Here is a 26,771-nt window from a genome sequence, read left to right on the forward strand (position 1 = left end):
CAGAGAATCTACAAGACCTGTTCCAAATAAGACTCAAGGAATTTCCCTGCATCCTGGGGTTGGAAGCAGCTGCTCTGCGCCTTCCCAGGGTGAAGGCATAGTTGAAACCTTTCACCTTTCACATCGGCGAAGCCCTGGAATCCTGCTAGACCCTCTTCTGGACATGGATTTGGCATGGTCTTGATAAATATATTGCTTTAGAGCAGTTTCATGCCCAAAGATTGTGAATACATGAATCTGGATATTCTGGAAAGGTCTCTCCCCTTTATCTGACCCAAGTGATGCATAAAACACGTAATTGTTGTAATAGATTTGCGGAGCAAAGCAGGTGGTCCCTTCCATCTAAACACCATGCGTAATTCCCTAGTGTTCACAGGAGAGCTACCTCACAGTGTTTTTGTGTTTTTAAATTGATGTAAGCTTTTAAGTACATGCAGATGTTGACATTTCAAAATCCAAGTAAAATTCCTGTGGTGGAATTGATCAAATCTAGGTGCTTTTTTGTTACTCATTTATTTCTGAGCATTAGGCCCATTTATCAAATGAGATCTTTTAAGGGTCCACAGTAGACGGATGAGGTTGATGTTCTGTTTGATGTGGTCTTGGAGAAACTGGAGTTACTTGTGCTGGACATTCTGCTTATGCCATACCTCCTAAGAACCCTCCTTTAGTGGACGTAGAGCCTGTGGCCTCGTAGGATGTGACAGCAGATGCTGAAGCTGATGTGGTGGAAGTGGGAATGGAGAGGGTTTAAGGTAAGCTCCCTAGCACCCTGCGAATTGATGTCCTGTGCTTTTGAACAGAATGATTATTAGTGTCATCTGCATTCATTCCAATAAGAAACATAACAGACATTCATATATAATGAAAGATAAGTTGGTGCTTTGGTTAAACTATTTTTTTTTTTTTTTTTTTTTGTGGTACGTGGGCCTCTCACTGTTGGGGCCTCTCCTGTTGCGGAGCACAGGCTCTGGACGCGCAGGCTCAGCGGCCATGGCTCACGAGCCCAGCCGCTCCGCGGCATGTGGGATCTTCCCGGACCGGGGCACGAACCTGTGTCCCCTGCATCGGCAGGGGGACTCTCAACCACTGCGCCCCCAGGGAAGCCCGGTTAAACTATTTTTCTAATGCAGATTTTGCTGACCAGTTCTGGATGTCTTGTCAGTGTGATTTTGGTAGTTTTTTTGGTTTGTAATAACATTCCGAATCTAGCCAATTGGAAAACCAGCCCCTGCCTTGAAATATTGTTTTTTTGGTAGTGGCTATGAGTCAGAGCTAACTGACTTAGAATTTATAAAACATTGGTTTTATTGTTGCTTTTAACATTATGTGATAAAGCATGGTATGAAATAGTATAGAGCAAAACCCCTTTACATACACACGTATTTATACTGTTACTATACGCTAGTATATGAATGTGTGTGTGTGTGTGTGTGTGTATATATATATATATATATATATATTTTGTTGTTGTTGTTGTTGTTGTTCTGGAAATGAGCATTAGAAACTTACCAGTGGTTACTTTTTGGAAATGGTCTAGTCTGGGCTGAGTCACTTTTCGTTGTGAGCTTCTCTGCACAATTACAATTTCCTAAAGGCATACCTTGAAAAAATATTGCCAGGGTTAATTGGATGGTGAGATAACAGGCCTTTTTTTGTTGTATTTAAGATGTCATTTAAAAAGAAGTCATCCTTGGACATGAGAATATTAAAAATACTTTGAATTTCTTTAACATTCTAAAGCTTTTAAAAAGTCTCCGGTATTTATTATCAGATTTTACCAGCCAAACATCTTCTCTGTTAGAGGTCTGGAAATACTACAGTGGCACTACAGTGCCTGCTAGTTGATATGATTAAGGAGAGAAAAGTTTCCAAGATTCTATCTACTCAATGAGCCTTCCTGGAGGCCACCTCGGATGAGGTAGGCATGGGGTGGGACCACTTCGGAAACCTCCACCCCAGTAGGCTGGCTATGGGACCCCACTCTGTGGCTCACTTAACTCATCATGACCCAGTTACTGGGAAGAGCCAGGGTTTGGAATTCAGACCAACCTGGGCTCAAATGTCAACTCTGCCATTTGTAGGACTTCATCATCTCCAAAGCTTGGGTTCATTATTTGTAAAATGGAGATAAAAATCCTTACCTTGGGGTGCTGTGACGATTAATAATAATCCCTGCGGAGTGCCTTGTATGTAATAAGTACTTTATACATTCCTGTTATTCGAGGAAAAGAGGGAGTCTGGCTACTTGGTAATGAGTAAGCCTGCAGAGGTTTGGGGAAGTGAGTGCCCACAGTGTTATGGGAGTTTTTCCCAGAGATCAGGCCCCTCGGCACTGCTGATGCTTTGTTCTGTATTTTCTTCCAACCAGAATAAGAGTAAGAAGGAGTAGGGCAGGAAGCATGAGTAGGAGCTGGTACTAAATGACAGTATTTCAAAAACTAACTGGAGACACATTTTAGGGAGCAATAAAATTTATCAAATTCAGTCCTTTTTACCCACCTTGAGGCCGTTCTTTTTAGAGATGAGACATCATCCTTCCTTTTTTTTTTTTTAATTTTAGATTTTTACTTTCACTTTTAAGGTGTTTTTCACTTTTGCATTTTTAAGTAAGTCTTGAGAGCAGAAAGTGGATATTGGTCATGTACACGTTCTATTGATTGTGCTGGATTTAGCACTTTCTTGGTGATTACAGTATAATTTGATGAAAGCCCAGCCACTCCTGGGGGAAACCTGACAATGTTGCCTAAATATATATGGATGAAAGAATACCTTGGAAGGCTGTCTTTGGAAGGTGACAGCTAATCAGTGTCTTTCTTGGGTTCACATGCCTACATTTCTGATTGCAAAAAAAAAGAAAGAAAGAAAGAAAAAAGGAACGATTAGCTGTGATTTTCTGTTTATACGGGGCAATAGAGAAAATAGAAGTGGTTCCTACTTTCAAAAAGCTTATCTCCTTGGAGAGTCAAGATCCATCTTTGTGAAAAGATTATTAGTGGCACCCTCTTGGGAACAGAGAGGATTTTTTTTAAAGGCAGGTGAGGTCTGTTTTAGGCTGATGCGAGGGAAAATGCGATCTGAGTCTGGAAGGATGGAGAGGAAGTGACCCTCAAAGGCTTGTAGAGGTCGCCAGGAGAGATCTGCACTGTTTATCTCTGTTCCTTTCATAGCGTGTGGCCTCCTGGAACTTTGCTGAAGGACCCTTTGCGATGCTGCATGTTTTAGGATTAGGTACCATGAAGCAGGAGATGAAGTGACAGAGACTGGGGGACAAGGTTGCATAAAGATCAAGAACGTGGAGTTGGGCTGTTGGGCCTGAATCTTGGCTCTGCTACATATTGACTGTGTGCTGCTGGGCAAGTTACTTAAACTTTCTGTGCCTTAGTTTACCCGTCAGGGAATGAGGCTTCTAATAGTACCTACCTTATAGGGTTATGAGGATTAAACGACAGATGCACTTAAAGTGGTTGGTGTGTGATGTCTGTTACCCCTAATGCCTCATGTATGGAGTAGTTACAGTAGCTGCTGCTGTTGCTGTTGTTTTTATAACATTGATGGTGGGGAGGCTTATTTTAGCTGAAATGACCTAGAAGGTGTCCTGTTTGCCCATCTTAATAGAACCTCACTATTGCTTCGTATTTAAAAACTCATTTGCAGTATTTTAGCTCAGTGGGAAGATTTGTTTGGATACGTCTGATCGCTCCAAGCCTTTTCCTAGCTGATGTTCTAGTAAATGAGTTGCAAAGTGCATGGGTTGAGAGAGTGTAGAAAATTAGGAAAGTTCATTTGGGAATTATGAATTTAAGCTGTTACATGATAGCGGCCACTTCATGGATCTGACACTGGCATTGATGGAATCAGAGTGGTGGGGGAAGAATCGATGTAACCTTTTTAAGAGATTAGATGGTTTTAATATTGATAATAGTGTTCTCTACCTTTTCATTTGAGAGATGCTGCTATAATGGAATGGTTTATAAACACTAATGTGTGCTGACTGCATTCTGAGAGTGAGTAATCCCTTTGGGTATTTTGAGACAAAAAGTTCTGTGATCTGGGCAAATGTCACTTTAATGCACCACTGAGAGTTTTAGAAATATATTCTTCAAATAAAGCATATTTCACATGAGTGTAGGAAATAGCCAATAATCTATATTTTAAAAACCTCTCTTTAAACTTTAAAAAAAATTAACAGTTCTGTTTTGAACTAAATTTTATTTTATAAATTGAAATATAGTTGATTTACAATGTTGTGTTAGTTTCAGGTGTACAGCAAAGTGATTCAGTTATACATATACATGTATCAATTCTTTTCCTTAATAGGTTATTACAAAATATTGAGTACAGTTCTCTGTGTTATACAGTAGGTCCTTGTTGGTTATTTGTTTTATATATAGTAGTGTGTAAATGTTAATCCCAAACTCCTAATTTATCCCTCCTTAAAAACCTTTCTCAGGCAAGGAAAGGCTTGGTGCTTGGTGTATGCAGGTGTGTGTGTATATGTGACTGATGAATTTTAATCCATTTATAGCAGTTTTCCTTATTTGATTCAGACATTTGGGTCAGTTCAGAGGTGATCAGGTGTACATAAATTAGTTCCTCATGAATGCATCTTGGAAGCCTCACCTGTTGTCTTTACTTGGTCCTGACCTGCTAGGGGACCCTGGCTATCTCCAGGAGCCTCAGGATTGAGGAGCATCTTAGATGACTGAAATCCAAACATTGATGGGAAGAGAGGAAAGGGCCTGGGTTTGTAGGCTTTTGCGGTCATGCCCAGTTCTAGGATCTTTCAGTTCTTGGTTGAGGGTTTCAGAGATGAATTAGGTGGGTTTCATCGTCAACCTGCAGACTGTGATTTTATAAAGTTGATAAGAGGAGTGAATCATTCTATTATGAAATGAATGGGGAAAACCAGAGGGGAAGGGCAGGCAGGTAAAATATGCTCCACCCTCAGCATGATGACACCCAGGTCTCTAATGAGGCTGTGTCAGGACTGATTTAATGCTCTGTATAAGATACATGAAACTGCTCACACATCCTATCACAGAGCAATAAATATATTGCCCAGTGTTATTTAATGAATGATTAAACGTGTATTAAAGAGCTTACACATTGTGAGACTTTTCAGGTTGATGGAATATACTGGTCTCTAGGCAGGCTTGGAGTTCTGGGAAATATTTAGTCACGATAGTAGTAGAGGAATTGCCATCTGAGTTCGTTTGTTCCTTCCTCCCTCCCTTCCTCCCTCCCTCCCTTCCTTCCTTCCTTCCTTCCTTCCTTCCTTCCTTCCTTCCTTCCTTCCTTCTGCTGCTAAGGCCAGGTATTGTGCTGAAGTTGCAGATGTGGACCAGGCAAATACAGCCCCATCTCCTCAGAGGACTTAATTATTGTGGGGGGTGGGAGGTGGATTGGGGAGACCAAGTAAACAAACTGATGAGATAATTTTGATCATCAAGGTCATGCTGAATGTCAGGTGTGACAAGAGATTATGGTGCAGAAATGCAACTTCATACTAGAGGGTCAGGTTCTGGGTTAGGGTTAGGGTCAGGCTTGCTAAGGAAGCGATGCTGGATCTGAGGTCTGAAAGAGCCAGTGTTTGATCTGTGGGGAGAACAGATTATATAACAGCCTCGAACCAAAACTCCCTAGACCTTCATCCTAAGTATTTGCTACACGCATTTTTCTCCTTGCTCTGGGGCTGCAGCAGTCTCCTGCATTCAGGCATGAACATTAGACCTGGTAAAACTGAACATTCTGGAAATGATGGCTTCTCCCAGGCCAGGTGTTCACTCTGGGTTGGTGAGCCTTCCTCCTACAACCCATGTCAACTGAACTTTACCCCTAATAAGAGCTCTTCTGTGTTTACTTTCCAATTATCCTGGCTGGTTAGGTGAGCCCAGAGCTTACTTTAACTTTCCGCTCATGCCTAATACACGTGTGATTTCACTTGATGCCGTTAGCTTTCTGTAAATGACACACCAGCCTGCTGTATTCTCACATGGTCAAGATTCTGCCCACTGGTGTCAATACACCTGCTGGAAATTAGAGCTTCCTCTTTTTTCATTCTGACTCTTTTCAACTATGGATTATTTTTAGGCTTTTTCTGTCTTTTCTGAAGTTTGAATTGTTTTGTGTATTTATAGAAAACGAATGAAAGCAGCCGATGAGGCTTTGCAAAGCTTCAAGTGCCTGAATCGAGAACCCTTTATGGTCAGGGAACTCGCCCAGCGGTGTCAACGCTGCCACGGTGGCTTGAGCTGGTACTCTGTATTTCTTGTTGATTAACTCTAAGTACAGAACAGTGCCGTTTTCTCCTTTACCGTAGAAGAGAATGGTTATCAGAATTACAACCTTATAGGAAAGCAGACATTTATTAAATAAAATATTAACCCCAAACTTAGATGCTACTCACACCCTGGGTTTTGTAGATAAATGCTTATTCAGGCTCTTCTCTCTTTGGAGACTTCTGTTCTGCACAGAGGCAATAACATGAAAACATTTTATTGCAGATAAGTAGGAATTACAGCAACCTAATAATAAGACAGATTAAGTAGATGTCTGTCCTGATTCCCTAGCACGTGTCTGTACCATGTCAATGAAGTGACTGCGTTCCTTTTTAAGAATTTATGTTTAGAATATTAAATTCTAAAACTGTATACATGGACTTTTCTACATTGGCTGTTAGATAAGAACTAATTAGCTATGTCATGTTTTGAGTTGCTAAGGCCTCTTGAGTTGATTGTTCTAAGGAAAGCCGTAGAATACCCTTGGTCCTTCCACAGGACCCACATTTCTGATATTAGTGCCGAGACAGAGATGGCAAATAGCTGGCATAGAGCATTTGTTCCCCTTCTGAAGCCCATGGCAGATATTCATGTTGATGACATCATGTTTTCCACTGAGCCTCAGAATCCTTTGCAATAACAGCTCTTCAGGCAGCTGCCATCAGTTGATCTGAGCTGGTCATCAGAAACCTAGCTGTCATCCAAGATAATCTGGGGTTGAACTTTTCCTTTATGATGGGGGAAAGCACACACAGACACACACATCCACAAAATACCATTGTACACATTGCTTTTATTTTTATGTGTATTTATTATGCAAACAGCATGATGTCAATACTAAAGAGAATACAAACTAAAAATTCAGAGAGAAAGAAGGTATTCTCTGTGTTGAAAAAACTAGCCATTCACAGTTTTTCTGTGTTTCCTTCTAGCCTAGTCCATACTTACACATCATTTTCTAGAGCTGCAAACATAGATTAGGTACAATTTCAGTTTGTGTGTTTTCCTTTTAAAATTATATCATAAATCATTTTCCGGGTGGCTACATAGCGTCAGAGAACTAATTTTTAATGGCGGCATTAATGAAGATTAGTGGTTCACATTTCTGTTCACGAGTGTGTGTATCTCTACAAATACATCACTGAAATAATATGCATTCTGTGCTAAGTTTCCTAGGCTTATAGTACATTTATATTTTATGTTAACCTGATTGTCCCCTTGTGCAAACTGTGCGATGCATTCTGTTCTTCACCTGTGATCAAGGGGTAATTTATATTTTCACATGGTGAGCATGTATAGGGAGTTAGTAGAGAAGGCTATGAACCATGTGATTTTGTATGGATTTTCTTTAATATACTCTAAATATAAAAACACATTAAGGCAAATCACTGGGCTCTCTAAAGAACTAACACAGTGGAATAGCCTTGAAAACAAATTTATCTAAGTGAATTTATACCTCACGATGGGGACTGAGAGTTGTGTATTTTTCCTTTTAGTAGCTCAGAGAGGGTCTTTGTATCTCAGCTGTATTAAATGCCATGAGCTCTGCGAGGTGAGATCACTCAGAGCACAATCATAAAATGAAGAAATGTGGCCTGAAACTATACATTTGAGTTGTATGCTTATTTATAGAATCCAGCATGAAGGGACTAAGAGAGCAAAATCGACAGCATAGCCCAACAATTTTAGTACAAAAATGATCCTTTCTGGGGAAAAAAGCTCTTTTCATTGTGTTATTAAATGTGACTCAGTGCTGAGTATTTATAGAGTGAGAGCCATAGAAAATGTCCACCTAGTCAAATTTTAGCAAGTATCCTATCCAAATTAGAAGCAATATGTAGATATTTATATACTGACATAAGAAACACGACTGTAGAAATTGATTTGAAAATTGTGGCTCTTGGGTGACTTTTGTTTGATTGACAGTGTATGGAAATGTGGAAATTTCACACAGATATTTGGACTGGGAGCGTCTCTTGAAAAACCAGAGTGTTGGGACAGCCCTTGGCCACAGTGAGGAGGACCTTTGCTCCAGGGAGTCCTGTGTGCTCTCTGGCTTGCCTCATCCTCCACCACAACTCATCTGCCTGTGTTCCTGTTTTTCTTCTGTGGCACCCATGATCACCTGAGATTTGGACCCTGCTACAGACACACTTGTCTTATTATTTTACCTAATACATCCTCTTAAATGGTATCACTTTATAGATCCATCTATTCACTCCAACTAGGCTTAAAAATCAATTTTATAACTTATTTAAAATTTTTGAATTGTCAGAAAATCAACATAACATAAAATTTACCACCCTACCCATTTCTTTCTTTTTTTTTTTTTTTTTTTTTTTTTTTTGCGGTACGCGGGCCTCTCCCATTGCGGAGCACAGGCTCCGGACGCACAGGCTCAGCGGCCATGGTTCACGGGACCAGCCGCTCCGCAGCATGTGGGACCTTCCCGGACCGGGGCACGAACCTGTGTCCCCTGCATCGGCAGGCAGACTCTCAACCACTGAGCCACCAGGGAAGCCCCTGTTATTTTTTTAATAGTGGCCATCCTAATGGGTGTGAGGTGGTATTTCATTGTAATTTTGATTTGCATTTCCCTAATGATTAATGATGTTTTAAAAGTTTACTATAGGTGCAAAACACGACCTTTTGAATTGTCATTGAAAAAAAATTACCTGGAGAGGCAAAAGATGTGGATTTTAGCCAAGTCTCTATCCTAATTAGCCATCTGACCTTCAGTTCCATTTAACAGATGTGAATTAGACCTCTGTCAAGCGCTGATGGCTGCACTGGGTGCCACAGGGAGGAGAAAAATAAATCACAATTTTTTCATTCGTGTCTCTGGTTTATAGTTTTCTTGTCTCTGAAAGTAAAACGGCTGAAATCTTTTCTAATTCTGAAGTTTTTAACCTGTGACCTAAGGATGTACGTGTAATCCAGGGTCTCTTCAGACTAGGTAGGATTGCCTACCATCCAAATACAACACGAAAACGTTAACGTTGAGGGGAAAGGGAAATGGTGAGATTTTTGAGGCGTCTACGATTAAAATCTGAATTTTATATATTTACAACTTTCTCTTAGTCTTAAGTTATGAGTTTGATTTTGAAAATTTAACCTATTTTAATCAGATAATACTATTTATTACATTGTCGCTGGCATAAGACTACGGAGAATTTCTCTCCTCTTCACAGCAAAGCTTCTCGAGAGGGCATCTCTTGTCATATCTTCCCTTCCTGCCTTCTCAGTGCTCTGCATTCTGGCTTCTGTGTTCCCAAGGGCTCTACTTCCCTCCCAATAGCCAAAAACAATGGATGCACTTTAGCTTTCTTCAGCCGACTTCTCTGAGATATTTGAAATGGTTGGTCTCTCCCTCTTTGAAACTCTTTCCTGTCTCAGCTTCCTTGATGGCTCCCTTTTCCTCCCTAGCTCTCCTGTGCCTCTCTGGAGAGTGCTCAGTTTTTATTCCAAGTTGTCTTTTCTCTGTGCTGCCGCTAAAAGTATGTGATCCCTATGGTTCTGTCCCTAATCTTGTTTTCTTTTTACTTTACACACTGGCTTGGGAAAGGGGGAGGGTTCCTATCCTCTTCATTTCTGTCCAAACCTTGTTTTTAAACTGTAAACTTGGATAGCCAGTTGAGCTATGTAGTCTATCTCCAATTTGATAACTTATCAGTCCTTCCGACTGAAGATATTCAACGTGGAATTCATCTTGTTTTCTGTAAATGGCTCTTGCTTTTACTTTCCTGTGTTCATTGGTAGTTTCCATGGATTCCCTGCTGCCTGTCTAGAAACCTTTGACATCTGCCTTTGCCTTACTCCTACCCGCCCAACACATGTAAGCAAATAGACAACATATTTCAGCTTCTTAACTAGTCCCCTCATCTCTGTTCTAATTACCATCTCCTTGGTCTGTGCCCTTACCATGATGGGTTGATCCATCTGAAGTGCTCTATTAGCATCTTATTCTTAATACCTCATAGATCACACTGTATTGAAATTGTTTTGTTCTCTCTCCTACTGAATTGAGTGCCTCAGGAGAATGACAAGTGTATATTTTACTCTTTGAGCTAATACCTAGGGAAGAAAAATCATACCCTCATTACCACTGCACCCCAGTTTTTAAAAAAAAAAACTCATAAAAACATGATAGTTCCTTTTCATGTCAAAGATCTAATTCTGTTTCAGTATTCATGGAGTTGTAACCCTTAAAATCCAAAGATGGAAAAAGAAAGTTTTCTCATTAGTTAAAAAAAAAATCTGGTATTGTTTTAGCTCATTGGTGGGTTGAAACCAACATCTGCTTTTAAGGTGGCTTTTTATGCTCTAGAGCACACTGTTTACTTTCACCTTCAATGACTCAGATTTCAAACTGTATAAATCAGGGTTGCACATGTGTGCACTGAAATGACGGGGCAATGGTGGGTGACATGATAGAAATCTTTAAATACTTCGATGGTGGATTGGTGACAGCACATGATTTCTTCATAGCATTTGGATATTTTAATAGTTACTTTCCACTTGCTTCTGTTTATTATTGCTGCTTATTTCATAGGGTATTTAAATACCATCACTATTTAATTAGCCTTTGTAATTTTCTGTATTCTTTTTCACTCTAATGCATCAATAATTATGTCATCCACCATGTCTCTTTGTTTTTTTTTAAATTCTTATTTTATAATTTTGACTGATTTACACAGAAGAGAGATTTGGTGATCCCTAGTTAGTGACGGCAGTGTAGCTTAAGGTATAAGCACAGATTTTGTGGTAAGAGAGAAGCTGGTTTAAATCCTGGTACTGCCACTTACTAGCTGATGATTTGCTTAATATTTCTAATCCTTGATTTACTCTCATGTTTAATCAGAGTAATTTTGTGTACCTCTATTATGGTTGTGAGGATTCAGCAAACTCTTAGAGAAAAAGTATTCAGTAGAGGGCTTGCCTATAGTTATCACAAAATAAAGGGTCACTATTTATCATTCTTGAACTAACTACCCACTTGATTTGGAAATTTGACAAATGTGTCCAACGTATGTTTTCTTGAAGCAGTTATTTCATACGTGGATGAAGTTGAGATCAACGAAACTCAGCTATACAAATGTTAAGAAAACACAGATTTTATGTTCTGATAAATACTAAGTTGTAGACATATTTGTTGGATAAATGAATGAATTTAAACTGTCATTCTTGTCCTTATGAGAGTAAACATTACTTTATCATTGAGCACAACCTTAGATGATTGATGACTCTATTTAGAAACTGATGACTCTTTATTTAGAAACTAATGACTTTACCAGAGAGAATTTTCAAACTCTGTTGCATTGCTTGTAATTTCAACAGTGTCACTGTATCATTTTCTAAAGCTTGAAGTTTTCAGATAGGTTTAATCTAGCATTTTTGTAAAAGATGTATTACGCTTGGGAAGGGTCAGTAATATGATGGCAAAGCTGGGGTTGATGGAAACACAACTTTTCTGAATCACCCATTGGAAGATCTCCCCTTTCTAAAGACAACTTTCAATAAATAGCATTGATTAATACTTTAAAAATAGTCCCTAACATTTTGAGCTTATAGCTACACACTGAATTTCCTGGTGAAATGATCAGTCTAGTCAGGACTGTTGACTGAAATGATTTCTAATATATCTTTACAGAAGACTGCTAAGTTTCAAGTTTGGTCAGCCAGGCACTTTGGAGACCTAAGAGAGAAACAGGATTAGAAGATCTTTTTAGATTTGTTACTGTTTCAAGTAGAGAGATTTTCTTCTGTGGGACTGAGATCTTTGGTATTAGCAATCATTTGGATGTAAATGGCTAGAAAGTTGACTGTTAATTTTTTTTTTTTTTTAGCAGTTTTGTTTTTGTCATAGCACTTATCACCATCTAACATAATAATATTTTAATAATTATTTATTTTATTTGTCTGTTTTCCCAGAGTAGTGATAAATTCCATTTAGATAAAGACCTCCAAGCAGCGAGAGTGTACACCGTGAGGAATCCTGTTTTAGTAGAAGGGATTGCAGGAGGTCTCTCTGGGTTTATGCTGGATGGTTTTAAGGAAGAACCAGGGGAGGCTGGGACCACCTCCATGCTGTGTGCTGTCCTGAAACCAGGGCAGTTTAACAATTGACTATTCCAGTAATCTTTGCTCAGGAGACAGGAAGAATAAAGTAAAGTTGGGGGAGCTGGAATGAAAGAAATAATCACTCATGACAGTAGGGGGTTAATACAATGACAGCTATGGCGTGATCTTGGGGAACATGTGTTCTATCGACTTTGCTGCTGGACTTCTCTCTCTGTAAGTATGTCACAGTGTGAATTTTAGCAGGGATGATTTTTCTTAAGTGTCCCATGAAGAGTTTTGTCTTTTCTTCACAGCCACATTCTAGTTTCCAGAACAATTCTTGACGTATGGTAAGAATAAAATACAAGCACCCATCCCCTCCTCCCATGTCTGTTGAAGGAATAACAACTTTTATTGATGATATATTTTAGTTTGTCCTTAAGCTGTTCGCCTACAAAATATGGGGCTCCTTTCAGACAAAAAGGAAAGTCCCAGTAAATACTTGCAAAAATTTGCATGGCATTATTTAGATTGACTGGCCATTATAATGTCCCTAGTGAATATCAGGAAGGCAGCTGGCTTAGGGATTGGTCTCTTTTCTGTGAGCATGATTCTCAGTGAAGTAAAGGACCTTTTTGAGAGGAAGTGTAACTTTCTCAGGTTCTTGTTTCCTGCATAGACCTTTTTGAGAGGAAGTGTAATCTCTCATGTTCTCATTTCCTGCGTGGATGGAATAGGCAGTGGATAATGTAAGATGTGGTGTAGGATTTATGGATACGCTGTATTGAAATCTGAATAATCGAAAGCTCAAAACGAAAAAGTGAATAGTAAACCAAAGAACCTTTGATCCTTTAAGCTGGTCTCACTCCTCTGACTCTTGTGTAAGACGGAGTCTCCACAGCACCCAGTATGGTCCTTAAAATATACACCGAATAAGATCCATCCTCTTACCGAATAAGATCCATCCTCTTACCGACCTCCCCCTCCCCTCCCCTCTCCCTCCCTGCTGCATTGACTTCCCAGCTTACTTAAAATAAAATCTAAAGTCTTTGTCAGGCCAACCTCTTCTCCGATGTCATCTCTTCCTACTGCCCACTGGGTCCTGCAGGTCTGGCTGTGTTGACTTCTTTGCTCTTCCTAGGATACAGGGAGCATGCTTCTGGATTTGGGCTTTGCATCCACTCTCCCCTCTGGAATCCTCTTCCCCAAAGAGCCAGTGTTTCTCTTCCTCCTTGTCACTTAGATGTCTGCTCCTATGTTCCTTCTTCCTCTGTGAAATGGCTCCATCGCCCCCTCCATGCATATATATCCCCACTTCAAGAGAGCAGATCCCTCTGATTGATTTGGCCACTGAATTGTTGAATATACAAGAGGTCAAGTCAGGCTTGGGAAGCTGTTCCTGGGAGTGCATTTAAAAGAACTTTCAGAGTTTATGATAGATCAGACCGAATTCAACCTTATCTCCTGTACATTTTGCATCTGCAACAGTGCTGCATGTTCACTACAATGAACTGAAAGAATTACAGAGAAAACTTGTTTTGTTTTGGAAATGTCACCATTTAAAGAATATTTATGGTCCATTCGGCACATTGACCTTTCATTGCGCTTCAATCTCATGAGGGTTTCTAACTCCTGTCGCTTATTCACTGCTAAATCAAGCCTTCAGTGAACCAGATTTTTGTAACCCCACTTTATGTTAAATGGGTTTATTTTAATGTTGTAAGCTTGAATTTCTGCTCTAATAATGAGCGACTCCTTTCTCAAAGGAGATGCAAATCTTTTTTTTTTCTCCCTACCTCTGCCTCATCACCTGGGTCCAGAGACTGGCATCTGTGTCTACTTTTGAAAATGCAAATTATATGAATGGGCCGGAGGAAGCAACAGGAAGCAGTGTATAGTGTAGTTTGTAAATGTTAGGGTAAACTTGAGACAAATGAGATCATTTGTTGAAATTAAAATTCCCCAAGAGAAACACCCTTTAGCAGAGGTGGCAGCAGTGTTTACTGAAAACCCTGTTTAAATCACACTTGGATGTTTTCTTTCAAAACAAGCACCTTGCCTATTTAAGCTTGTCTGGTTTGTATTACATTGTTACCTGATACATTTTTCTGAGAGAAGAGACACAGTTCTGAAAATAGTCATTGCCTAAAGGGGAAAAACAAATTCTTTTCTTAGTATTACAGGCTTTTTTTTTTTTTTTTTTTTTCCAGCAGATTAAAGGATCTCACTGTCCAGGTGCTCTAGAAATGTTCTCTGCATGCTCTTTTGATCAGACATCCTATTAGTGGATACTTTTTGAGCAGACACACCCAATATTTACTTACAAATTATGTACATGTGCTGTGGTATTGATAGTACATGTAGTATTAAACATTCACAAAAATAGAAATTAAAAGGACACATTAGATCTGTCTGAATGGAAGTCCCAGTGTTTTCTGTGCACATCCCATGGCTGTTCTGGTCCCTCCATGGGGCAGGCTCAGTGCATCCTGGGGACTGCCTCCCCTGAGCCTCATGGGTTTGCAGGATCTCCGTGAAAATGCACCATGAAAAGGTGCTCAAACTCTGCACAGGGAGGCTGGAGAGAGAGTTATCTGCCAATGGTCCTGAAAGTCATCTGCTAAACTCACTGCATTCTTCATTCTTCATAACATGTTAGAGTGCATAGGGTGCCTGGTGTGGGGTGGTGATCAGGATGCAGAAGTTCATGTTCCACATCTATTTCTGTTTTTGTTCTATTCCTGCAGCTGTTACTGCTGCTGTATGCCTCTTGAAAACGGAAATATTTTTTGGAAATGGAAAGTTTTAAAAAAATTTTATTTGGTTCCAAATTCTGACCTGAACTCTTAGGAGACTATTTGGTCTCTGTGTCATTTAGTGTGAATCTTATGTTTGATTATGGGATGCTGACTCAAATACCATTTAGGTTGTTATACAATACACAACACTTTCTAAAATTTTAAGTTCTATATTCCGAGACAAACCTGGCCCAAGAGTTTCATATAAGGAATGTGGGAATGTGCTGCTCTTGCTTCTTTGAAGCCTAAATCGCCCTGTTGTTCAGGTTCTTGCTGTAAGACCATTCTTTTAAAGGATACCTGCATTCTGAGGGTCTTGATTACTTAAAAAGGCTTTACTCAAATCTCTGCCGTGGAAAAGAGTGTACCTGCGCTGATTTGCTCACTTGTGCCAATATGGTCATTTCTGCCTTATGATGATAGGATTGAACAGTAGATGACTCCAGTCTAACCTGTAATACCCTCCTCACTGCCAGATAATTGCCCTTTCCAGATCCCATACATTTGCTGAGGAGCCTTTCACCTCATTGTTCTTTATCTTTCTCAACCTCCCGTCCCCCTTTTGCTAGTTACCAGCTGGATCATTTGCCTTATCTCAGGAATATATGAAAAGACTCTACCCCTGCCTCTAAGACTGTCCTACTTATGTCAGCCCTGCTTCTACCCTCATTATCTCTGTTTCCTCTACCCTCAGAACCTTGCTGGACCTTTCCTGGGGATTCTGGTCACTGAGCATCTCAGTGGAGATAAAAAGGCTAAGCAAAATTCCTCTCAACTCAGAATCCAATGGGGCTCCTCCAGCATGGTGTATTCAATTTGAGAATGCTCCAGCATCTCTTTGTCATTCCTTCCTGAGGCTGCAGGCTGCCCACTGAGACAAGGTCCACCCAGCGTTCCTGCTCTTCAGCTGTTGGCATCATCTCCTCGTCTTTTTTTTTTTTTTTTTTTTTTTTTTTTTTTTGCGGTACGCGGTCCTCTCACTGTTGTGGCCTCTCCTGTTGCGGAGCACAGGCTCCGGACGCGCAGGCTCAGCGGCCATGGCTCACGGGCCCAGCCGCTCCACGGCATGTGGGATCTTCCTGGACCAGGGCACGAACCCGTGTCCCCTGCATCGGTAGGCGGACTGTCAACCCCTGCGCCGCCAGGGAAGCCCGATCTCCTCATCTCTTGATCATAGGGTGGAGCCCCCCTTGACAGGCTGGCATGCTTTTAGACTGACCATTCCGGTCCTTCTTTTCTTACTGGGCCCTCATCTTCTCTCACCCCTCAGCACAGATGGAATGGCTGGGCATACAGGTTGTAGCCAGATATGCAATGGGGTTTCAAATGCCACATGAAGGACTGTGAACTTTTTCCCACAGGCAGTGCAGGAGCCATTACAGGGGATTCTATCTCTACTTTGGTAAGACCATTGCTCTGGGGGTGTAGAAGAGGGTTTGCAGAGCAGAGAGGCTTGGGAAGAGAGGCAGAGGCTCAGAGAAAACCCTGTATTTCATTCTAGTTTCAAACTGTTAATTTAGTTGACTACTTTATTACTTGACTGGTAAAACGGCCTGGCAGAGTACAAAGCACATGGATCCTGAGCTAGGCAGCTGTGGGTTTTAGTGACAACTCTGCCACCAAAAGCAACACTGTTGACTCAGGGCAAGTTAATCTGTAAAGTAGAGATTTGAATGATTATTCATAATCTCTGCAGGATTTTTATGAGTATTCTATAAATTAAGTTTGTGACACGTTCTGAGTACCAGGCACATAATACATTCTCAGAAACTGTTGTTACTCCCCTCCACCCCACCGTGAGATATTTGCACTGAGGTCCGACCTTGTGAAATCCCGGCATATGAAGTTGATTATTTTGATATTCCAAATAGTGTCTCTATTAGTGGACATAGATAGTATTAGTTAGGTTATGTTAATAAAAGGAATAGTTTTTCTAACCATATACGAGGCTATTAAATAAAGTTCCTGCTTGACTGGTATTTAAGTCTTTTTGGAATGATTTCATGCCATAGTTTAAAACTAGTGATAAATGTGTTTCCCATTATGCATAACTTTGGATGGAACATCCCATTAAGACTGTCATCTATATGAGGTTATAAAACTTTGTTGAATAGGAAACAATATTTATTTCATAATTTCTTGTATATGTCAATCTGATTAGACAGATACTTCATTCCTTTTGGGAAATTAATAAGTTAATGATTTATATTCTTCCCCTCTAATTACTGTCATTATACATTTTATTCAAGCAATATAATCTATATTCTTTTATTCAGAGTAATTTAGCTTATTTTAAAAGATAAAAAATAAATTATGCTTAAAGAATTTTTGGTTAAAGTCACATAAACTGTTTTAGTGTTATTAACTACCAGTATTGAAACTTTACAGTATTCTTATTATGCAGTTATCATTACGTTATTTCATGGTACCCTTTAATATATGTAGGGTTTGCTAGCTGAGCTTCCTTTGCAAAGAATTATTTGAGGATTGTGGCTTTAATTTGTGCAGTGTGTGTGTGTTTTAGTTATTGTATTGTGTAGTCTGTTTTATAGCAACTTATAATATGAACTGTTTCTTTTGGGAGATGACTAGGACATTGCTGGAAACATATTGGTCTAGCATCATTTGTCAAGATCAATAGTCTATAAACTCGCTCTTAATTTTAACTTTAATTGTGAAAACAAATTCAACAATGGCTACAAGATTTATGTAAGTCATAGCTGCAGTGTTTATAGGTTCCATTTAATATGCAGTTAACATATTTATTGCTTCTCAAAGTGTATTTTAAAAGATTTGTGTTCGATTACTTTAGTTGCAAAATAAATTGGGCATATAAGTCCTCTGTGGAAAAACAGATTATTCTTCTTCTTTATAGTACAAAACAGACTCTTGACGTAAATCTTTGTGACCATAAACCTGTTTTCTAAGCAGGACAGGACACATTATGCACTTGGGTTTTTGGCTGAATAACTGACTGGACAAAATGTCTATCCAAAGAGACATAGAGCTGATTCTCATTATTCACTATAGTTATCTTTTAGAAAGTCACCATGATCACTCAATTAGTGAATAATGGGTCATTACTCATAAGGGAAATACAGGAATAGGTTCCTGTAAGCTTCTGGTCACATTTTGTCGACCTATTAATACATAACCTTGTTTTATATGTGTTTCTGTTTAAAGACACCTTATTTAATATATATTATTGACTCATTAACATTGAACTCACAGCCAACAGCTCTGTAACTCATGCCTGAACAAAGCTTATCTCCCACAGCTATTTTCTCCACAAGGCACAGCATAGCCTACTTGGGCTTAGGGACATTAGACTGCACTGCAACACTGTGTCTGGGGCCATTATAAACAGCAGGATGGACATGAAAAAGCAAAAAATGCGAAAAAATGGCACTCAGTGAACCACAAAATGGTTATTTGTTTACGGTATGAGATCTGAGACAGGAAGCGAGAACCTCACCTTGTTTGACCGCAACTGGGAACGCGTGCATTGGGCAACTCCAATTTTTTGTCACCCTGCGGCAGGTCCATGAATGGACCTGGAAAGTGCTGCTGGGGTTACAAATACATTTTATTGAGTAGGCGAATTCACAGATACAAAATTCATGAATAATGAGGCTCAACTGTAGTTAGAATAAAGTAATACTGAGGCCACATGTATGCTTGAATGACAAGTTGAGTAGGTAAACTGTTCCTTCCCAAGAGCTGGATCTGGTAGAAGTGAGTAGAGCTAAGGTTTCCTACTGGGAAGGACTGGATTCTCTACCTGATGCTGACACTTTGAGACTGTTAGATGTTTCTCACCTCTTCTGGGTCACAGTCCCTGCCTCCACTTGCACGAGTGAATTGCCTTTGGCCTGCTATGACCCTGCAGTTAGCTTCCCCATCCTGTCCTAGTCTCTGAGTTGGGAGACATTAAGAGTGTGGTGATGAAGAAAGTAGGCTGTGCGTTCCCATGCCCTGGGTTCAAATTTTGTCTCTATCACTTACTACCTGCCTGCCCTCGGGCGGGGCTCCTCAGCTTTTTTGCACATTCTTTTCTTCTCTATAAAATGGTTATAATAACGTATTATATGATATCTAATATATATCAGATATTTAAGACAGGAGTTGGTGCGTAAGCCCTCATATGTAAACTGTCAATCCGCTCAGTTATTGATACTCAACTCGCCTTTTCACTTTTCTTAAGGATTTGATGATGCACCACCAACAAAAACAACACCCCCCAAAAAAATTTAAGGAAAAGAATTAAGGTGAAAAGTTCCAAAGTGTGAAAAGGTGAAGCTGAGGTGATGCTACCACAAACTGTTGGGTTAGGGAGAGAGAAACTCTCAATTTGGCCCTGAGTTGACCAGTTCCCAGAAAGAAAGGCCTGATTCTCATTATCTTTTACATAAAAGCAATTGTTCAGGAAGTGCACAGCTATTTCCGGAATTGAGTCATTTCTTTCTTGGCTCTTCATAGGACCCCTTGGTATTCAGATGCCAGTTACACTGATTTGTAATACGTTTGTGTGTACCCGTGTCTCTCTCTCACCTTGGAATCTTGGAGGCTGGGTGTTATCTCATTGATTTCAGATCTCCAGGTCTAGCGCGGAGATGCTAACTCTGCTGTGGAATCCCTGCTTTTGATGATGTGATTGCCAAAACACCTGTCTCTACAAGAGCCCTGTGTTTGCTCTTCCCCTGATTTTATCATGGATCACAGACATGCAGCTCTAGTGCAGAAAAAGGCATTGGGTGTTCTGTATAGATACTGAAGGCATAAGAGGCAGATAAAGGGGCTGAGTCTAGGGTGGCTTGTGTATGGGGCCACATGGACTTGGAGGACACAGTGGCTGGGGCCCTAAAGCCATATACTCCATGCTTTTGGTTCATGCCCCTTGATTATTAAATATTTAAAAACACATACCCTTGTGTATGCATTTGTTTACCTGTAGATTGCATATGTGAAGTTCAAAACTCATGTAATTTATACATTATAATGTGCATTAAGAAGAGGTTGAAAAAGAAGGACGACTGTTCTCAAAGTAGATTGTAGAGATAGTTGCATAACTCAGAAAATTCACTAAATATTATTCATTCAATTACACACTTAAAATGGGTGACTTTTCTGTTATGTAAATTATGCTTTCATAAAGAAGTTTAAGAAAGGAGGGATGAGGTAAGATGGGATTAGCAGTATATAAACATCTTAAAACATATTATAAATATAAAAACCCCTTTTATTCTCATCTGATGTATTGAGAACTAAATGCTATTGTTACTAAGAGCAATGTGATTAAACAGAATCCTTAACATTTATAATCACTTAATGGTTTTATTGAAAAGCTCATTTTAGGAGTTTACGTACCACTCTGTTACTTTTGCCTGTGCTTAATTATCCGCGTTCTCTTTAGCCCACAGTTTCTTTACAAGGATCTTTTTCAGTAAAACTTGATAACATCTTTAAATGTCTTCAGCCAGTTGTGTGGGTGTGCGCTCATGTGCGGGGGAGGACGCACTTACACACACACACACACACGCGCGAGCACACACACACACACACACACACACACACACACGAGTTTCTCAGTTTGCAGCACAGGGATCCTGAGAACCTGTGGCCTGTGATCTCTGTGCTGTGAAATTTCCATTTTCCCCTCAGAGCAGCTCAAAATCGCTTGTGATTGGCTGATATATGGATTAGGTGTGGGGACCACCTTCTCTTCCCTTTCCTGACTTTATTAGCACCTTTCACTAAGGGAATTGCATGTGTATACTTTTTGGTTTGTTTGTATTTTTATTATTATAATTTCTTATCTGTCTCCTCCTTCAGGATGCACATTTCCTGAGTTCAGGGACTTTGTTTTGTTCATTGTGGCGTTGCCAGCACTTTGATCCATTCTTGGCACAAATTCGTGGCTCAGTAAATGTTGTCAAATGAGTGAATCAACCCGTATATTAAAGTTTAGCAATGGTTAATTCTTCTCAGTTTAAAAATAAAGATAACTATACACAGAAGTTCTGTTACTTAATTCCTGCCCACGCTGAGATACGAACACTCAACTTTGGAGACCACTGCCTGTGGGTGTGTGTAATGTGAGGAGAAGAAGAGGAGGTGAGAGGTAGGGAGGGAAGCAGCACAGGCACGAGGCCAGCAAGAAATATACTGTATTGAGAGATGAGACTCTCTCTTCTGACATCTGGCATTTGGGTCAGACCCACCTTACCAGTATTAACTTATAACGGGAAGGAGTAAATGAGCTAAATCAGAAAATGAAATAGGTAAATGCAATTCCTCATTTAGAACAATGTAAGGCATTCTTGAAGTACAGTGCAAAAGGGGCTGCTGGTGGTGTTTGAGGGATTTGTAAGATTGGAAGAGTGACATTGTGACATACGACTCTCCACAGTGGCGGGACTGGCAAGGACCAGAAAGTACTCGGGTGAATTACATCATTTCGGTTTGTTTTAAAGAACTGCCTTGTAGTGTGGTTAAAATCCAGTTAGTTCAGTTTTTTTTTTTTTTTTTTAATGATTAGTTTTATTGAGGTGTAATATACATAGACTAAAATTTGCCCTTTGGAGGTAAATAGTTTTCTGAGTTTGAGAGAAACAGTTGTGCAACCACCACCACAAACATGGTATAGACTGTTTCTTATCACCCCTAAAGTTCCCTTGTCCTCTTGTAGTTAATCCCCGCCTTTTCCCCAGCCACCACTGATCTTGTTTCTGTCCACATAGGTTTCCCTTTTCCAGAAGGTCATAAAAGATGGTATCATACAGTATATAGCCTTTTGTGTTTGGCTTCTTTCACTTAACATAATGCTTTTATGTTGATATCTGTGTTGTTTTGTATATTAAAAGTTCCTTCCTGGGCTTCCCTAGTGACGCAGTGGTTGAGAGTCCGCCTGCCGATGCAGGGGACACGGGTTCGTGCCCCGGTCCGGGAAGACCCCACATGCCGCGGAGTGGCTGGGCCTGTGAGCCATGGCCACTGGGCCTGCGCGTCCGGAGCCTGTGCTCCGCAACGGGAGAGGCCACAACAGTTAGAGGCCCACGTACCGCAAAAAAAAAGTTCCTTCCTTTTTATTGCTGAGTAGTGTTCCATTGTATGGATGTACCATATCTTTAAAATCCATTCACTAGTTTATGGAGAGTTGGGTTGTGTTAAGTTTTTGGTAATTCTGAAAACAATTTCCATAAACTCATGTACAGGTCATTGTATGGACATCTGTTTCAATTTCTGTTGAGTGAATACCTATAAGTGGGATTGTTGGGCCATGTGGTAAGTGTATGTTTAATTGTATAGGAAACTATCAAACTGTGTTCCTAAGTGTTTGTACCAGTTTGCATTCCTATCAGCAACACAGGAAAGCTCCAGTTGCTCAGCATTCTCGCCAGCACTTTGTGTTGTCCATTTTTTGCATTTGCTTGTTTGTTTGTTTTGGGTTGTTCTAGAAGCTAGTTGGTTTAGTTTTGAGTGTGATGGTATGGGCATGGTCTTACGTTCATTTTTCTCTTTTTAATTCTTTAATTTGTTGTTATCACTTCTCTTTTTCTTGAGGAAGTCTTCCACCTTGCTTTTCCCCTTCACTGCCTTCGTTTGTGTAGACTGTAGGATTAACACCTCATTAAATACTGTCCCAGTTCTATTTCTGCATATTCGTAGTATGCATTACACACTACTTTGCTCCCTGCTGAACTCTTACTGTTAGATCATGAACTTCTTGTGGGCAGGTTTCTTGCCACTCGGATAAGAACCAGCAGGCACTCAGGTAACATTCTATGTTGATTGAGTTGTAGGGGATAAGAAAGAGTAGAGTCAGTCTTGAAAAAATTATTATTTTAAAAAGACTCTAATTTATAATCTTTTGGTATGTAAGGTGTTCTGGGTAGTTTTTTTAGGACTTAAGAAGAGCATATTTGCCAACTTTTCAGTTCTGAATTGGGGATCAATTGGCAGAACCCTGTTATTGATATTATTGTTTAAGCTATTAGTATAAGGACTTTTTAATTGCTTATTAAATTAGTTACATCACTATGCCGCCTTCTTTTAGTTCGTCACTTCTGAAGTGCCCACTGAAATGCCTCCTGTCGAAGCAGTTAGGCTTGGTTGGGCTTGGTTTCAAATTCTGCCAATTTTCAAACTCTCTTCAAATTCAGTTGTAAGCATAATTAATGTTTTAGACAGATAATAGTATAGACTTATCCCTACAACTTTGGTTATCTTGGGTCATATCACTTCAGTGATCGCATTATAAAGATTTGGGCTTGGTTTCAAGTTCTGCCAATTTTCAAGCTCTCATCAAATTCCAATGGAAGCATAATTAATATCTCAGACAGATAATAATACAGATTTATCCCTATAACTTTGAGTGTCTTGGGTCAAATCTTTTCAGTGACTGCTTTATAAAGAGTTATTGAAAACTGATGTCTCAGTATTAATTTTTGGTGTTTCTTATATAAGTACTCTCAAGTGGATATAGCAACTTTGATAAGGATTGAATTTATCAGGCTCACATGTGTATGACCATGCATTGCTGCGGACAGTTTCCTAGTATTTCGTGTTAGTTATTTCTCTAAGCACATTTTCATATATATAGTTCCAAAGAAAATCTCACCTGAGTGTTTTCCAAAGAGCCCATTTTACTCCCAAGCACACAGGCACATTTTTATTATTCCAAGGACTTGAAGGCTCAGCTCTCAATATTCTGAAGAATATTATGTTATTCTCTGTCCCAGACATTTGTATTCCAGCTCTGATATTTAACAGTGCTGTTTCAGAGTTTTAAACAAGAGGGGGGGAATGCCCAAAATAAATGGTTTCAACAGAGAAGATGGTTCAACTTTAAAGTGTTTTACTCATGCATCCCTTTTTCTTACAAATTTTGTTCCAATCACCAGCTTTCTGCTAGCAGGGTAGAACAAGGGAGGGTGGGCAGGGACTGTACTAGTGGTTCCAGCTAGTGGGGGTAGTGTGCCTGTTGAGGGCTTCTGAAAATATGTATGATGTTTCTGATTGTCAGAGGATGAGGGGACATTGCTGGCATTTGAAGGTGAGGTATGGCATTGATAACTGCTATCCTACAATGTGTAGAACAGTCCCATACAATGAAGAATTGTCCTGCTCCAAATGCTAGTAATATCCCCCCTGCCACTGAGCAGTGCTGACCTAGATGAGCCTGTGTTTCAGTTCCCAGCACTGTGGACCTGAACAAGTTGCATTTTCCTCACCTGTAAAATTGGAGTAAAAGTGCATATTGTATAAGATCATGGTGAACATCGCTGATGGTGGAAGTAAAGCAGTGAACACGGGACCAGATACATAGTAGGAAGTAGCAAGGCATCATTAGCACGAGTGGCTTTCCAGCCTACTCAGTGTAAAACCCAGGATCCTGGCAGTGACCTACAAGGACTTGGCCTGATCTGACCTACTCCCCTCTGAACTCATCTCCTGCAGTTCTCCTTCCTGCCTCTGCTCCAGTCGCACTCTGGCCTTCTGTCTGTTTCTCCATCTCCCCGAGAGATCAGCCTGTCTCTGGACCTTCTGCACTTGTTCTTTCTTCTGTGTGGAAGGCTCTTCCTCTACGTGCATCCACTTGGCACGCCTCCCTCACTTCCTTCCTTTTGTTCTCTGCTCACTTTATCTGAAGGAGGCTTTCCTGATATAAGATATGAAAAATGGCAGCCTGGCTCTCAGCAGCCACCCCTTCCCTTCAGCTCTTGTTCTTTCCCTTACCATCGCCCAACATACCAAATATTTTTTTGCTCATTGTCTATCTCTTTCAAGTAGAACATTTTTTTTTCAAGATTTTCTTGATGTGGACCATTTTTTATAAAGTCTTTACTGAATTTGTTACAGTATTGCTTCTGTTTTATGTTTTGTTTTTTTGGCTGCGAGGCATGTGGGATCTTAGCTCCCTGACCAGGGATCGAACCCGCACCTCCTGCATTGGAAGGTGAAGTCTTAACCACTGGACCACCAGGGAAGTCCCTAGGGCATACATTTCATGAAAGCAAGGACTCTTGTTTTGTTCACTGATGAATCCCCAATTTAATATCCCCTAGTACATAGATGCCAATAAATGATTATTGAATGAATGACTTATTAAAAATAACAAAAGAGAAGAAGTTATGATTGGCTTGTGTACATATGCTGTGTGTGTGAGAGAGTGACTGTGTGTGTATGTGTGTGTGTGTGTAATAAAGTTATACTTTCTAGTAAATAGTTTCTAATCCAGATGATGGAATTAATCATTTATGGGAATCTCTCCATCTAAACAATTTTGAGAAACATTGAAAAAGATAACAGACACCAGGTTGTCTAAGAATCGAATTTCTCTACTCTCTACTCATTCAACTCTGTGATTCTTCCTTCACTTTTAACTGAGGAAAGCATGATCCTTTTATTTTTATAAGAGACTGCTTTAAGGGAATAATGATGTGATTATCTTGGAGTACGTGTTTTGAAATTGGTTGCAAAATTTCTAGAGGTCATCAATAATGTTATCCATAGCATATTAGAATGATTGAGTTTTCTTATCTGCTTGGAGGAGTTATAATTGTTCTCTGGCTAGATGATAGATATTTGCTGCTTCTGTTGATATAGACATGGACTTGGGAAATGCTTTTAAGGGTTACGTTATTAAAAAAAAAGCACTGGCTTTATGTTTTGGGATTAGGGGAATGATAAACTGTGCAGGATGCTTATTTAAAAGATAGGTATTTGCATGTAAAATTTCCTTCTTGCCATTGATAGGTCCAAATATTTCTCTGATAGGTTTTGTGAAAATATGAATTACCTTCTCCTATACCCAGTGTGTATTGTTAAAACTCATGAGATTATTTGTTGGATAGTGCTTGATTTTCAAAACTGGGGTCTATAGCTGCATGACAGATAATAAATATTCTGATAAGGGAATCAAGGAAGAGTGAGTGAGTGTGTGTGTGTGTGTGTGTGTGTGTGTGTGTGTGTGTGTGTTGGCAAGTGGTGGGGAGCAATTCAGTCAGCAAGTAAATATTCATTGAGTGCCGTAGCCAGAGAAACATGTACCTTTAGCATGAGTGTTACATTGATATACCTCTAGGTATGATCAAGTCTCACAACTTGACCTATACCCCTCTTCTCCTTCAGCCCAATTTTTTGAAAATCAGTTAATCTGTTGCCTCCTTTTCTTCCTTTCCCACTTCCTTCTGAACCTTCCCCCTCCTGCCACCAACACATGTCATTCGAAGATTACCAGTAATCTCTCTTGCACCACATGGATGCTTTTAGGACTGATGTTAACTTGCCTGCAAGCAGCACTTGATGCTCTTAACCACTTCCTCTATAACACATTCTTCCTTTGTCTTCTCTGTTGCGGGTTCTATTTGTCATAAGGTAACGCCACACTATTTGTTTCCTCTCTGGCTATGTAATTTTAGTCTCCTTTGCAAGCTTATCCTGCTCTAACAGATTAAGTGCTGGAGTTGCTTAAGGCTCATCCCATTTTTCCATTTTGTACTCTTCTTGTCAATCTTATCCACTGCTACGCTCCCAATTGTCATCAGAATGTCAATCTGCAAAGTCTGTCTCTAGACCTGACCTCTCTCTTAGCTCCACAATCCTGTGACCAGATGACAACTTGGCTTCT

At 39.9% G+C, this 26,771-nt stretch overlaps 1 protein-coding gene across 6 annotated transcripts in view; it reads left to right on the forward strand.

The window, feature by feature from the left end:
• The window catches only part of MCTP2 (multiple C2 and transmembrane domain containing 2), a 251,996-nt gene that overhangs the window by 9,973 nt on the left and 215,252 nt on the right, over positions 1-26,771 (forward strand). The gene's annotated exons all lie outside the window — the stretch shown is intronic.

Source organism: Stenella coeruleoalba (genome assembly GCF_951394435.1).
Source record: "Stenella coeruleoalba genome assembly, chromosome: 2".
Lineage (NCBI taxonomy): Eukaryota > Metazoa > Chordata > Mammalia > Artiodactyla > Delphinidae > Stenella > Stenella coeruleoalba.